Here is a 14915-nt window from a genome sequence, read left to right as displayed (position 1 = left end):
TCACACACACACACACACACACACACACACACACACACACACACACACACACACACACACACACACATAGATATTCATAATTTTCACAAAGATGAAAAAATGTTTTTATTCAGTTTTATACAGTTTTATTGGTAACCTGAAAGGTTTCATCATACTATATGTCTGAGAGAATAAAAATACACTTTTACACACATACACACAAACACACACATAGTGGAAGTCAGAATTATTAGCCCTCCTGAATAATTAGCCCCCCTGTTTGTTTTCCCCCAATTTCTGTTTAACGGAAATAAGATGGTCTCAACACATTTCTAAACACAATATTTTTAATGACTAATTTCTAATAACTGATTACTTTTATCTTTGCCATGATGGCAGTATGAGCAGCAAGGTGGTCATTTTGCATGGAGATTGCATGTTCTCTCCATGTTCGCATGGGTTTCCTTTGGTTTCCTCCACAGTCCAAAGACATGCGCTATAGGTGAATTGAATAAACTAAATTTAACCCCCCCCCCCCCCCCCCCCCTTACTTTCATCAGCGACGTCCCCCCTCCTCTGGTAACATGCCGGATCCGTTTCTTTAATCTGTTCCGGGACCTTGTAATTTACAAATTAAGCACTGGGTTCGAGTCCAGTGAAGAATGCTTCCAGAAAGCGCGTAAGACAAAAATTGAAACCAAAAATTTGAATAAACTAGTAAACGACAGGGTGAGAACGTGGTAAAATCTGAAAATGTGGTAAAAATCAGGCGAGGGCTTTTTCTGGATTGCGTTTGAAAACACTATTAGTTGGGTTTAGGAAATGAGGAGGGTGGGTGAGTTGATCAGTCAGTCTGTTGACAGCAGCCTCTGGTGGATTTACACGTGAATAGCAGATGCGATCAACACTCATGAGAGAAATTTGAGATCTGAAAAGGCGTACACAGCGGCCTCATGGTCAAATTGCAAAAACAAAGTTACAAAAAACATACTTCCTAGGATGTATTTGGCATTTCCAGAAATGTATATAGGGGTACATTTTCAGATTGAGCCTGGGTTGGGTTTTTCCCAGTGCTTGGTTGCAGCTGGAAGGGTAAAACATATGCCGGAATAGTTGCCAGTTCATTCTGCTGTAATAGAGACTTAGCTGAAGGAAAAATAATGCATGATGACAGTACATAATATTTTACTAAATATTTTTTAAGATACTATTATTCAGCTGGAAGTGCAATTTAAAGGTTTAACTAAGTTAATGAGGCAGGTACGGGTAATTAGGCAAACCATTGTATAATGATGGTTTGTTCTATAGACAATTGAAAACAATATTGCTTATGGGGATAACAATATTGACCTAAAAATGGTTTTAGCAAAATTTAAAACTGCTTTCATTCCAGCCGAAATAAAACAAATAAGACTTTCCCCAGAAGAAAAAATATTATAGGAAATACTGTGAAAATGTCCTTGCTCTGTTAAACATAATTTGGGAAATATTTAATCTCATTAAATAGAAATCACAGGACGGCTATTAATTCTATTAATTCTGACTTCAACTTTATATGTGTGTGTGTATATAAATATTAGGGGAAGGTTAAGTGATAGATTCGAGCTTGTGGCTGCAACACAATCTGACATTACAAATTTGCTGCATCGTATTGAAAAATACTCCAACGCCCATCCCCGTATCTGTCTCCTTCCCCATGATATTCCCATGTGATCTAATGAACAGATGATCAAAGCTGTTTCTGAGATTCTGCTATACGTCTAATGGTCCCTCTCCTGTTTTAGCCTGTGAAGGAGGAGAATATAAGACAAAAAAGATGGAGAAACATGAAACTGTGTGCAAGAGAGAAAAAATACAAAGAAAATTCTGATCAAGATGTAATGTTGAGCTATAGGAACAACTGGATATGAGAACAAAATGCAGAGGAACACATAGACACATATATGGTGTCAGTATGTGTGTGCGTGCATGTGAGTGTGTGTGTGTGTATGTGTGTGTGTGTGTGTGCGCGTGCATATGTGTGTGTGTGTTCAGACTCTAATTAATCTGTGCACTCCCTCTCTGGAGGGCAAACGCATTAAACACCCAAGATGAGAAAAAAATTTTTAATGATCAATATTGGATCCCATAATTCATATTCCACGTAATCGTTAAATATAACTGTAATCTAATTAGCAGCATATTATAAACAAATTTAAAATACTAAATGTTTGAAATCTAATTATGTAATCTATAGATTACATGTAATCAGTTGCTTTGCAGCACTGTAAAAGCAACAAAAGAGTAAACTTTATTGCAAAATAGAAAAGAATAAATAGAATCAATTATTTAATGGAATTAAAGAACCAAGAAATAAAGAATGTATTATGCTTTTGAAAAAAAAACACAAAAACAAATGTCAAGAATATATATATATATATATATATATATATATATATATATATATATATATATATATATATATATATATATATATATATATATATATATGTGTGTGTGTGTATGTATACATAAAGATGTTTAAAGATGTTTGTGCGTGAAAATCCCAGTAGATCATCAGTTTCTGAAATACTCAGACCAGCCCGTCTGGCACCAACAACTATGCATGCCCATTCAAAGTCACTTAAATCCCCTTTCTTCCCCATTCCGATGCTCAGTTTGATCTGCAGCAGATCATCTTGACCATGTCATGCCTAAATGCATTGAGTTGCTGCCATGTGATTGGCTGATTAGAAATGTGAGTTAACAAGAAGTTGGACAGGTGTACCTAATAAAGTGGCTGATGAGTGTATATTAGCATATCATCGTTATGAGATCACATTTATTTTACACAACACAATCTTCAATCTAAACAAATCATTTTTTTTTTATTTAGCATTTATATTTACCTGAACTTTCCCATAAAAATACATTTCTAGCAATAAATATTAAGCCTTTCAGCCATTTACAAATGTTTTCATTTTCTCCTGCCACTTTCATTTATTAAATATTTCAGCCAATTTGATAACGGTTTCAGATTCCAATAAACTGCACCGTACTCTGAGCTCTTTCCCACTTCATTGTTTTTAATTGCGCATTTATGTAAGCAGTGCAGCTTTCTAGGTTTAACTGACAAACACTTTATTGTTATTTAGAGAATTATGAGCAATAAACATTTAATACCTTCCAAGGCATCTGCTTAATCGCGTTTAATGTGTCCAGCATGTTTTGTGATCAGGCTTGATTATTTCTTCATTTGCTGTGTGTGTGTGTGCATGCGTGTGTGTGTGTGAGTGACAAACAGTGGCTTCTGTGTGTGTTATCTGGCAGTGATTCTTATGAGAAGTGAGACAGTCTTTCACTGAAAGATCCACCACCTGCAGTCTCAGCTGTATGGTGATGAGACACACACACACACACACACACACACACACACACACACACACACACACACACACACACACACACACACACTCTTGCATACTCACACATAAGCTCTCTCTCACACATGCACGCAATCAACACACATTTTGCTTCCTCACGCACATTGTCTTCTTATCTCGCCCTCAGAAAAGTGAGACAAGAAGTGAGAAGAAAGGTGTTTCTTTCTAATTAGGCTTGCATGCATTATCTCATATTTGGTCGCTCTTAACTCTTGACTGTTTTTAATTCATTGCTTGATATGGCGGCCGACATGTACACACGCAAACAGTCCCCCGGGACTGATTTAGAGAGAGTTATGGTTGTGTGTCTTTGACCTCTCACCTTTGAGCAAGGTGCTGAGTTGCAAGTGTGGAGTGTTTTCTGACCTTAATAAAGGTGCACACACAGTATTTACTCAGCCCTCAGCCTCGTCACAGTTAACATGGAAGAGTCTTCGAAATGTGGCTTATGTTCTGGCAGGTTATGAATGTTCTTCCAGTGTGAGTTTTGAAAATGTTAGCATTAAAGTGTTCTTTATACGTCATTCATTCATTCTTTATTTTTATTTTTTATTAGTTAAATTTATCATACACTTAACCTTCTGGCATGTTTTTGTTTTAGGAGAATTTATTTATTTTTTTGTGATTTTTGGGTGCTTGGGGGTCCTTTATAAATCAATCAATCAATCAATCAATCAATCAATCAATCAATCAATCAATCAATCAATCAATCAATCAATCAATCAATCAATCAATCAATCAATCAATCCATCATAAAATGTGCTCCCCCCTAGCCCCCAAACAACTGTTTGCTTTGATTTTGCCTGAGGGCAACAACGTGCTATTAGAGACGTGCACTATAGGTGAATTGAATGAGATAAATTGGCCGTAGTGTATGATTGTGAATGCAAGAGTGTATGAGTGTTTCCCAGTGTTGGGTCGCGGCTGCAAGGGCATTCACTGCATAAAACAAATGCTGGATAAGTTGGCAGTTCATTCCGCTGTGGCGACCCCAGACTAATTAAGGGACTAAGCTTAAAAGAAAATAAATGTAAGAATTCACCTATAGTGCTTGTCTTTGGACTGTGGGGGACTGTGGGGAAACACCTGAACACGGGGAGAACATGCAAACTCCACACAGAAATGCCAACTGACCCAGCTGGGGCTCGAACCAGCAAACTTCTTGCTGTGAGGCGATCGTTCTACCCACTGCGCCACCATGACACCAGAGCAAGTTGTAATATTTAAGTAATATTTTATCAAAAACTAGCTAAAAATGGTGTATTGTGCGGATTGAATGTACTTATTTACCAATGTTTATTATTCACTACAAAGGTGGGTGTTACATTTTTGTTACCTGGCTTTAGGTCATGGGTGCCCAGATTCGGACCTAGTGGGTGGTGTCCTGCAGAGTATAGCTCTAACCCCAATTAAACAAACCTGAACCAGCTACTCAAGCTTTAACTAGCATAAACATATTGGCAGGTTGGCAACAAAACTCTGGACAGAGTTTGGGCACCCTCCTTTAGATGATAGAACCTTTAGATGTTCCAAACCTGCACAACTCTTTCCTACTTTTATAATATACACCCACCAACACACACTTTAAAATTGTAAAAACACAGACACTGTAAAACACACAATAACAATTACAGCTTTACACCCACAGACATGAAAACACACAGGGCACACACACACAGCTACCTTTAGTAAGACTTATAAAATTATAAAATCATAGATGTACTGATTTTATACTATACAAAGCGTATATTCGATCCCCCTACCCCAAGCTTACCACTAAAGCCATCTCTCAATGGAACCAATCTGCAATTTTACATTTTCATAATAATTAATTCTGTGTGATTTATGAGACTTTTTTTTCATAAGGGCCTAATGATGTACTGTTATTGCTATATTTGTGTGGACATTTGGTCCCCACAATGTGAGGAATACAAGCAAACACAATCACTGATTATTATTATTTCTTTATTCATTTATGTTTGTTTTTTGCTTGTTTAATTTGTCCCCAGGTTCAGAAAGATGAATACATAAATATATTATAAGCTAAACAATATATGATTAGGGCTGTCACAGTGGCGCAGTGTGTAGCACGATCGCATCACAGCAAGAAGGTCGAGCCCCAGCTTGGTCATTTGCCATTTCTGTATGGAGTTTGTATGTTCTCCCCATGTTCGGGGTTCCTCCGGGTGCTTCGGTTATCCACCACACTCCAAAAACGTGCACTATAGGTGAATTGAATGGACCAAATTGACCGTAGTGTATACGTGAATGCAAGATTTTAGTGGTGTTTCCTAGTTTTGGGTTGCGGCTGGAAGGGCATCCGCTATGTAAAACATATGCTGGATATGTTGGCAGTTCATTCCGCTGTGGCGACCCCTGATTAAAAAAGGGAATAAGCCAAAAAGAAAATTAATGAATGAATGAACATGACACATAAGTAGCTTTGTTTAAATATATATATATATATATATATATATATATATATATATATATATATATATATATATATATATATATATATATATATATATATAATTTGAATTAAGAACATTGGTCAGTGCCAATAGCCTAGTGTTTAAGTGTGCTGACATATAGGTGCTTACGGCGACCTAAGTTTGATTCCCGGCTCAAGGTCCTTTGCTGACCCTTCCCCTCTCTCTGCTCCTTTCCGAATTAAAAAGGTGGGAAACCACTAAAAAGAAATATTTACATTCAAATGTGATCAGTTATTACATAAATTATGCAGATTATAATAATTATATTAATGCAATCCATCATGCAAATTGTGTAAAAAAAAAATCATTGATATGGCAAAAAAAATAAAAGTGTTTTTACTTTCAGCTGAACTCTCCCTTTATACATTTCCAGCAATCTGTTTTTTTTTTTTTTTTTTTACGTGTCAGGCATTCACAGATTTTTGCATATTCTCCTGCACTTTTATTTATAAAATATATCAGCCAATTTGATAACGCTTTCAGCTCCCAATAAAACTGTACCGTACTCTCAGCTCCCTTTATATAATATATCATATTTGCAATATTATTATATTTCAATTCCACAAACTTTCTCCACCAAAATCAGTACAGAAACTGTGGATGTAAGAGAGGGAGGGAGGGAGAGTGAGAGAGAGAGAAAGAGAGAGGAAAAAAACCTCAGCACATTCAGTCTGGGCCTGCTCATTATTCACCTTCTCTTATCGTCTGTTTCTTACAGTATACATTAATTTAGGCAGCCAGAATGAGGTTGGAATCGCGAAGGCTGGTATCAGGTCATTTCGTGTGCCTTGAGTGTTGTGTAATTGAATGTTTGATGTGTTTGTGTGTGTTTTCTTTCTACACAGCCCCCCATAAGCACAGGAAGCTCTGGGTGGGCTATACGACCTAGTTTTTTATTTTCAAACAAACACACTCTGAACATCATACATCATCACAATGATGCTCATGGAATATACATGAATATGCATGTTGCTAAAGCTTTGTGTTGTGTTGTTAATGAGATCACACTCCGTCTAATGAAGCCAATGGGATGTCCTGGAATAGATGCACTGTGTGTGTTGTCTTTTGATGAGTTTATGAATGATGATGAGATTTTTATTGCTCTAGGCTCAGATCCCCTTTGGTCTTCTGTTATCAAATAGTGTTTAAAATTCGCCACACACACAAAAACAAGTGGATTTCATGCTAAAACGCCGTTGTAAGATTTCAATGCCAACAAAATCTATTGTAAATCGTCACCCCTCGACGCGCGCGCGCGCGCACGCACGTGTGTGTACGGACTGCATCCTGCATATCTTTGTTCGCGTCTGCATCTGATATGTGTTGAGATCAACTTGCGCTCCGACTCCTCTGCCTGCGCGCGACCCTAAAGACCACCTGCACCTGAGTCTGGAGGAGAGTATTTTTAACAGCAGGGGTGCGAGCGCGGCGCTCCAAAAGCTCCCAGACCTCATCACTTATATTGGGTTATGCGCGTGGACTCGTCGGCTTTTTGAGAAGCGTACAGACCGCACTCGTCTTTTTTTTGTCGGAGTTACTGGGTCTTGGACTCTCACTCGGGCGGATAGAGAGACGGATCTCCACCGGGATCTCCTCGCACCGCGACTGTACCTGGAGAATCCGGTAAGAGCTCGCGCCGCTACACGGTGAAGCGAGGTCGTCCGGTTCTGTGGTCAAGTGTTTCAGTGTGTGCGTGTGTGTGTTTGTGTCACTGTGTATGTGTGTGCGCGCGCGCGCCCCGTCATATTCGTTAAAAGACCAACTATTGTTAGGAAGACTGTTGAAAAGAAATGTCCAGGATTTCACAGTGCTTTCACAGAACACGTCGTTATTCAGCCGTAAATGTGCAGACCGCTCTTAAATTGAATTATTTATTAGATTTGTAAGCTCTAGCGAACATTTTTAGGACAGGATGAACTCATTAAAAGTCTTAAAGTTTTGGTGCTTTTCGTGCAAACTTGCAATGCCTGGAGGCTGTTAGTAACCAGACTGTAAAATATATTTGTCGTGGAATAATTGGTATAGTAAAACGTCAAGTTATACTCTAGAAGGCAGTAAAATATTATATTTTATTGTCATCAAGACATTTTATTACATTCTTAAAATACAATGCAATACAGTGCAAATATTGCAGCACTAAAATATTAAAATGACTAAAATAATAAAACTACAGTTATATGCAGAATTTTTAGACTATACTGGACAGTGCATGCAATGTTGCATTGTAAGAAGTGCCATTCTACAAATAAATGTTATTTACTAGCTAAAAAAGTAGTAATAAAACTTTAAAAAGACATTTGCCTTATGGATTATACATTTTAAAAATAATATTTTGAATAAATGAATTCTTAATTAATTGAAAGGCGAGTTCACATAACGCCACGTAGGAATATTAGAAGTTCCATTTTTATGTTGTTTAGTCAATTATAGTGTCATGTTTGTCACCCTGATGTTATCTTTGTGTGACCACAGTCACTGGAGAATGCACAGATAAATGTATCTCTGGGTCATCTTGTGACATCTATGTCATGATATAACTAGTTATCAGCACACTTTATAGTAACGCAAAACATAGATAGGAATATATATTGCCACCAAAATGCAACTCTGAAAACACTCACATTATCCTTTTACAGTAAAATTCTGAGAAATGCCTGTTTTTTTAGAAACAGTAACAAAAAAATGTTATGAAACTCAACGTGAGTTGCTTTTGCTTTCCCATTCCCCATACTTTTAAATGACATGAAATAATGTCACAGAGATTCTCTTCTGCATTTTGCATTTTTATGTTGTGTCAGTTTGCGACTCCTCATGCCTGTGCATGTATAGGGATGCACTTGAGAAGCAGAGGTCACTTTACTGAGAGACAAGAGGCTTGCATAAGCAGTTTTTTTATATCTGTTCAGCCCTGTCATATTTTGACATTTTCTCAAAAGACTTGCGTAAAGTGCTGACTTCTTCCCCGCTCCTCTAATGTACACTGAAAAGACAGCCTGGTTTGAATATCCAGCCTCTTCCTTTCACAACTCCGACACTGAACGGTCACGTTACTCAAAAAGTAAGAGTAAAACAAAACGCAAGGCATCAATAGCGTTAGAATAGAAGCTCTATATGCACTTTTTTCCTTCTGTTTTAGCGCCTGTAGATATAGGCGAAGTGAAAATGAGAGAGAGAGAGATCGAGATGAGCTGTTTCTCCCTCGTGCTGTGAGGATGACTTAGTGTCTCTCACCTTCATCCTGACACCTCATCTATTATCATTAGGCACACAGTCAAACAACTCTCTCAAGATGTGGGTGTGAAAGTGTGTGTACCAATGTGAGAGAGAAGATGAGTGTGAAAAAGAAGAGAGAAGCAGGAAGTGGAATCTTAAAAATCTCCTCTTTCTGAGTCCGGAGCGACAGGCCTGGGTTACAGTCGTGACCTGCTCTATATTCCCTCAAACATACGTGCGCAGCTCTTTCACAGCATTTGCTGGTTAGTGCAGTGACTTGACGTGACCTCTTGACCTGTCAGCCAGTTGATCCCTGAATGATTTTATCTCCCGTAGCAGTTCTGTAACGTGATAGTGAGGCATTATGTAGTGTTTCACAACCTTTTTTTTGTACTGTTTCATTGATGGGGAGTGTGATTAGAAATGTGACCCTTTTCTGCACACATTAATGATTATCTGTACAAAATAGTTTGAAATGGACGTTGAAATTGTAACTTTTAGCAGTCATTACTTGTCTTAAGTGTCACACGATACTTCGGAAACCATAGCTGATTTGGTGTTCAAGAAACATTCATTTTATTTTTTGACTTAGTCCCTTTATTAATCAGGGGTCGCCACAGCGGAATCAACTTATCCAGCATATGTTTTATGCAGCGGATGCAATTACTGCCACAACCCAACACTGGGGAACATCCATACACTCCTGCACTCACACACATACACTACGGCCAATTTAGCTTATTCAATTCACCTGTACCGCATGTCTTTGGACTTTGTGGGAAACCGGAGCACCCGGAGGTAACCCACGCTAACACGGGGAGAACATACAAACTCCACACAGGAATGCCAACTGACCCAGTCGGGATTCAAACCAGTGACCTTCTTGCTTTCGAGGCGATCGTGCTACCCACTGAGCCACCTTGACACCTTTCCAAGAAACGATTTATTATTATTATTAATTTGTCAAAAATAGTCATGCTACTTAATATTTTTGTAAATTCTTTAAAGAACAGTATTTTGTTTGCCTTGCTTGTTGTTTCTAATATTTAATGAAATAACTTAATTTTAAATTAAATTATTAAATTAAATTAATTAAATATAAACATCAAATTATTCCACTCCAATATTATGCATTCCAAAAAAGTATTATTATTATAATTATTAATATTACTATCGTGCTTAGTCATGGGCCGGTATAAGATTGTAAAGGTATGATAAACTTGGATAAAAATACCACGGTTTCACAATGTTGTGATTAATGCTCCAAAATATATTCTTTTTAAATGTCTGCATGGGTAAAAAAAAAACTTTTTTCTGCTTTGAACACTATGGCTGCATCTGAACTTGCATACTTCCATACTATATAGTACACTAAAGTTAGTATGTGAGCCGAGTAGTATGTCCGAATTCATAGAATTTGAAAAACAGTATGGGAGAAGTACCCGGATGACCTACTTCCGGCAAGATTCTGAAGTGCGCCTCCGATGGATGCTTTGCTATCCCATGAAACACCATGAGAGATCGGTCGAGTAGTACATTCAAATTCAAATGCAGTACGTACTGAGTAGTAAGCAATTTTGGACGCAGCCAATATATTTTATTTTGAGAAACTTTTAAAATATTTTGGAGCAGTAAACATGTCAGGCTATATCATTTAAATGAATCATTGACTTCTGCTGTCTTCATTAGTTAAAAAAACACTGATTTCTTTACAATTTAAAAATAACAAAAAATAAAAACGTAAAAAAATATCTTACATATACTGTAGAAATGGTATAACAGAAAATTTTGGCGGTTTTAAAACCTTGGACTTTTCCAAACCATGGTATACCTTAAAAATGGTTATCGTCCCATGCCTAGTCATGCTGCTTTCTATTTTTGTGAATTCTCTATAAACAGTTTTTTGTTTGCCTTGCTTGTTGTTTCCAATAGTCATTTGAATAAATACATTATATTTTCCCATTCCCATCCATTTCCATTTCATTTTAATTTTCATTCATATTATTTATTCTTATTAATATTATTAATGAGCCTAAACCTTTTAGCGGAAGTTTACAATAAAAAAAAAATGTAAATAAATTCTGTTCTTAGTAGTAATCCAAGAATTCATAAACTAACAACAGTTTTCAACATTGATAATAAAAATGCATAATAGCAAAATTAACATGATAAGGTAATACCATTTCTGTGTTTTTCAATGGACTTCTAAAACATAATGTGAAACTGAAGACTGGAGTGATAATGCTGTACTCATTTTATCACATGACTATACTTATATACAGTTGTAGTAAGAATTATTAGACCCACTTTAAATTATTATTATATATATTTTTTCATTTTTAAATATTTCCCAAATAATGTTTAACAGAGCAAGGAAATTTTCACAGTATGTCTGATAATATTTTTTCTTCTGGAGAAAGTCTTATTTGTTTTATTTCGGCATAAAATAAAAGCAGGTTTTAATTTTTTAAATCACTTTTAAGGTCAAAATTGTTAGCCCCTTTGAGCTATATATTTTTTTTCGATAGTCCACAGAACAAACCATCGTTATACAATAACTTGCCTAATTACCCTAACCTGCCCAGTTACCCAATAAACCTAGTTAAGTCTTTAAATGTCACTTTAAGCTGTATGGAAGTGTCTTGAAAAATATCTTGTTAAATATTATGTACTGTCATCATGGCAAAGATAAAAGAAATATATTTTTTTAAATAAGTTATTAAAACTATTATGTTTAGAAACGTGTTGAAAAAACCTTCTCTACGTTAAACAGAAATTGGGGAAAAAATTAACAGGGGGGCTAATAATTCAGGGGCGCTAATAATTCTGACTTTAACTGTGTATTAGTTGACATTACACATTACATTAAAATGCTGCATTGTTATATATATATATATATATATATATATATATATATATATATATATATATATATATATATATATATATATATATATATAACTGTGCATTTTAAATGTTTTTAGTTTTTTTTCTTTTAAAAAAGAACTGTAAACATCATCTGTAAACATTGTTTATCATTATGTAAATCATGCCAAAATATATTTGCATTTAATAACATCATTTATTTTAAAGCCATAGTCCCTGTTTGAAAAATTTTACCAATCAAAGTCAAGATCTTAAAATGTTAGCAAAATCGTATCCTTGTATCCTCCTGGGAGTTCACGGCCCTGGTTAGGAATAGCTGCATTATATCAACTATGACAGAGCATCTGAAATTGCCAGAGTTCATGAAGGCTGCTGTTTTGATCTTTTGTCTGGAAAACAGTTGCATGATAATGAACCGTTGGTGTAATGCTGTCATTGTGGATGACTATATTCATCTCACTGTCTTTCTCTCTCTCTCTCTGTGTTTTCCAGATTGACTCAAATAGAACACAGAGGTAAGTGAGATCTTCATACTGGTATTTTTACAGCTTGGTAAAGCTAACAAGCAGGGTGACAGAGTGAGAATGAGAGGTGATAAGTGAAATGTGCCACATGGCAGAGATCAATCTTTACAGTTCGTGAACCTGAAACTCCGTTAATCATGAGGCAAATTAACAGCCACAAATGGAATCTGAAATGGACTGAAATAAATGTCCGCACTTGCATCTGTTTCAGATTTATTTTGTGTAACATTTTCCGTACATTGGAATTACAAATGCATGTAAAGAATGCAATTATCATTTTTATAATGTTTATCTTGCTTGAACTTGCATAATTGTATTACGCCAGATCTGTACATTTTTGCGATATGAAGGTGATAAAGCAACCTCTAAAAGCCGCTTCCAATTTTATTATTAATTATGTATCATGACAAGGGCTGTATAAATAAACATCACTTAAATTGAGTAATGGAACACTCCACTTTACACTCAAAAAAATGACATGTTGGCGTTAATTAACTTTTTTTTGTCCACTCGTTCCACGTAACTGAGTTAAGTTACCTTTAAGAAAGAATATTTATTTTAGTGAACTTAAGTTAGTTACATAAAGGTAATGTAATGTTGTTTAGTTCAATCAATGTAACATTCATAATTTAGCTTTAATCAATGTAGTTATTTAAGTACAATTATTCTAAAATTTATATTGTTATGTTTAACCAAATAAAAAAACTGTTTCTGTTTCATTGAGTTTACTCAATAGCATTTTTACAGTTTTACACATTTTCCAGCAATAAAATGATTATCAAAATCCAAATATTGTCTTTATCTGTATCTTCACTTATTACAATAAGTTAAATACTGTATGTACAATATACTATTAAATTAATATTAATACAAGTATGAAGTAAATTAAAAACAATAAATGATTTACAAAAATAAGCTTACAAAAACATCATAAAATTCACTTTTCAAATTACTTTTCATATATTACAAAAAACATTTAAAAATAATATTCTGCCATTAAATGAGTTACAAAAATATACTTAGAAAAATTAAGTCTTCTTTTGTAAACTATGCTGTACCTTCTTTACACTGAAAAAGCAGATAACACTTCAGTTGTTCAAAGAAAGATTACCACTTTAAAGCAATGTAACACAATCAGCATTACATCATAAATTAGACCAACCATCACAGAACATGCAATAGCTACACACATTCATCTCTCTGGGCACCATTTCTGCACATTTGCACCAGACACTTTCTTACAACCACTCCCTATATCTAAAAAAACAAACACACACGCAAAAAAAACATTGTGCATGAAGTCTGCTTCACACAGGTGAGTGGGCTTGACAAACCACATGTAGAAGCATTCTTAACAATTTTTTGTATAATTAGCACATCTTGGGTGTATTGCCTCTTCTTGTTGATTTGCTGAATGTGTCCTCAATTGTAAGTCACTTTAGACAAAAGAGTCTGATAAATGTTAATGTAACTACTGTAGATTCATAAGTTGGTGTTGCACATCAAGGTTTGTGCTTCATCATGTCCAGCATCCTAAAAATGTCAAGTAAAAAAATAAAAAGTTTACCAACAGATCAAAGGTGAAAGGAGGAAATAGTTTAAGAGGAAAATGCAAAATGTAAAAAAAAGTAAATGGCTTACCGTGTACTCCCTCACAAGGGCTTTGAGAATGCATTCACACCTTTTTTTCCACTGGTGATGTTCTAAACGACATGAAATGACAATTAGTAATTTACTAAAAAATTAGTAGTTAAAATTACTAGTAATTTTTACTGTACATCATTTTAATGCGTGTCTAGGCATCTAAAGACATAGTACCTGGATTATCCACAGTCTCCTCAGCCAGATATGGGACAGAGGCTGAGCTGTAAACCTGAGGGAGAAAAAAAGATGCGAGTAAGCAAAGATTTGTAATAATAAAATTTAATAATATAAATATATAGCATTTAGAATAATATATTTATAATAATAAAAATGGAAAAAAAACTGCAAACTACTAAACTTAAAAGTTTAAATGTGTTAGATGACCAAACAAATAAGCTTACATTAAATATGTCATCATGCTAACTTAGATGTCATCCTATTTAAGCGTCACATATGCTTTGCCAACACCACCTTTTAATTAATATTATGTAAGTTATCAAAACTGGCATTAAAACTTGACAAACTGCTTGACACTCATTTAAAATTAGACTATTTCTTACTACCAACGTTTGCAACTTTATTTTGGGCTTAATATATACCAAGTATAAAATTTCACATGAATGCAAAAAAACTAGAAATTAATCTGACTTTAATGTGAAAAAGACACAAGAAACATGACAATTTCATAACAATACTATACACAAACACAACATAGTATTACAAGGAAGTTCATTAGTGATTCAAATGTTGTC

At 35.2% G+C, this 14915-nt stretch overlaps 1 protein-coding gene across 7 annotated transcripts in view; it reads left to right on the top strand.

The window, feature by feature from the left end:
- Positions 1-7187: 7187 nt before the first annotated feature.
- ptprdb (protein tyrosine phosphatase receptor type Db) overlaps positions 7188-14915 on the top strand; it is a 149892-nt gene continuing 142164 nt past the window's right edge. For all 7 annotated transcript variants that reach the window (XM_073944930.1, XM_073944874.1, XM_021475233.3 and 4 more), the window contains exons 1-2: positions 7188-7519; positions 12488-12510. The gene's annotated coding sequence lies outside the window, so the exon portion shown is untranslated. The remainder of the gene's footprint in view (positions 7520-12487; positions 12511-14915) is intronic.

Source organism: Danio rerio, chromosome 1, assembly GCF_049306965.1.
Source record: "Danio rerio strain Tuebingen ecotype United States chromosome 1, GRCz12tu, whole genome shotgun sequence".
NCBI lineage: Eukaryota > Metazoa > Chordata > Actinopteri > Cypriniformes > Danionidae > Danio > Danio rerio.
This window is presented reverse-complemented; position numbering and strand designations above follow the sequence as displayed.